Source organism: Chrysochloris asiatica, unplaced genomic scaffold (genome assembly GCF_000296735.1).
Source record: "Chrysochloris asiatica unplaced genomic scaffold, ChrAsi1.0 scaffold00100, whole genome shotgun sequence".
NCBI lineage: Eukaryota > Metazoa > Chordata > Mammalia > Afrosoricida > Chrysochloridae > Chrysochloris > Chrysochloris asiatica.
In genome coordinates this window covers 7201076-7202924 of record NW_006408618.1, presented here as the reverse complement: position 1 = coordinate 7202924, position 1849 = coordinate 7201076, and the positions used below count along the sequence as shown (strand labels likewise).

Sequence of the window (1849 nt, the reverse complement as noted above, 5' to 3'; positions counted from 1 at the left end):
ATGTCCCAATCATCTATTTTGTCTACTTTTGTTTGTGTAATTTTCAAAACGTTTGGTAGTCTGTATATTCCCTGTATTGGAGCCCTCACATTTGTCTCTATTTTTTCATTGATGACCTTCATAATTTTGAGATTCACATTTAGGTCTTTAATTCATGCTGAATTGGTTTTTGTATAAGACATGAGGTAAAGGTCTTGTTTCAATATCTTGCATATCGCTTTCCAGTTCTGCCAGCACCATCTGTTAAAGAGACTCTCTCCTCCCCATGCAATACACCTAGGCACTTTGTCGAAAATCAGTCAGCTATATGTAGATAGGTTAATTTCTAGATTCTCAATTCTGCTCCACTGATCAATGTATCTTTCATTATACCAGTACCAGGCTGTTTTGACTACCACAGCCATGTAGTAGATTTTGAAATTGAGGAGGGAGAGGCTTCCAACCTTGTTCTTCTTCTTAAGCAGTGCTTTGCTCATCTTGGGTATCTTTCCTTTCCATACAAAGTTTGCAATTGTTTTTTCCATCTCTTTGAAGAATGTCACTGGAATCTGGATTGGGATTGCATTATATGTATAAATTACTTTGGGTGGTATTACACTTTCACGATGTTAAGTCTGACTATCCAGGAACATGGCATGTTCTTCCACTTTTGTATATCTCTTTTGGTTTGTTGTAGTAGTGTTTTGTAAATTCTCTTTGTATAGGTCTTTTGTTTCTTTGGTTACATTTATTCCCAAATATTTCACCCTTTGTGTGGCTATTGTAAATGGCATTGCTTTCCTAATATCCTTTTCAGCTCTATCATTGTTACTATAGAATAATCCAACAGATTTTTGTATGTTGATCTTATACCCTGCCACTTTGCTGAATCTTCCAATGAGGTCTAGCAGATTTTTTACTGAGTTTGGGGTTTTCTACATACAGTATTATATCATCTGCAAATAGAGAAAGATTTATTTCCTCTTTGCCAATTTGGATGACTTTAATTTCCCTATCATGCCATATAGCTCTGGCTAAGATTCCAAAACATTATTGAATAGGAGTGGTGACAAAGGACATCCTTGTCTGGTTCCCATTCACAGAGGAAATGCTTTCAGTTTCTCTCCATTGAGAGTGATGTAGGCTGATGGTTTTGAATATATGCTCTTGATTATGTTGAGGAATTTCCCTTCGATTCCTATTTTGTTGAGTGTTTTTATCAAGAATGGATATTGGACTTGGTCAAATGCCTTTTCTGCATCAATCAATATGATCATGTGGTTCTTTTCCTTTTTATTATTTATCTGGTGGATTACATGGATTGTTTTTCTACTGTTGAACCATTCTTCCATCCCTTTTATGAAACTCACTTGGTCATGATGTATTATTTTTTTGACGTGTGCTGGATTCTGTTGGCTAGGATACTGTTGAGAATTTTTGCATCTACGTTCATGAGGCATATTGGTCTATAATTTTCTTTCTTAGTGATGTTCTTCGCTGGTTTTGGTTTGAGGGTTATGCTTGCTTCATAAAAAGTATTAAGAAGTTTTCTGTCCTCTTTTATATTCTGGAATAATTTGAGTAGAATTGATGACAGCTCTTCTCTGAATGTTTGGTAGAGCTCACCAGTGAAGCCATCTGAGCCTGGACTTCTTTGGGTTGGGAGTTTTTTGATGACCTGATCAATTTCTTCTTTTCTTATGAGTATGCTTAGGTTTTCTATTTCAATTTTTATAAGTTTGTTGTTGTTGTCAGGTGCCATCGAGTTGGAACCAACTCATAGCGACCCCATGCACAGCAGAACGAAACAATGTTCGATCCTGGGCCAAACTCACTACCGCTGCCACACCTGAGTCCATCAATGATGCCA

General features: G+C 36.7%; 1 protein-coding gene across 1 annotated transcript in view; it reads right to left on the bottom strand.

The window, feature by feature from the left end:
- The window catches only part of PAPPA2 (pappalysin 2), a 536466-nt gene that overhangs the window by 479815 nt on the left and 54802 nt on the right, over positions 1-1849 (bottom strand). The window lies entirely within an intron of this gene.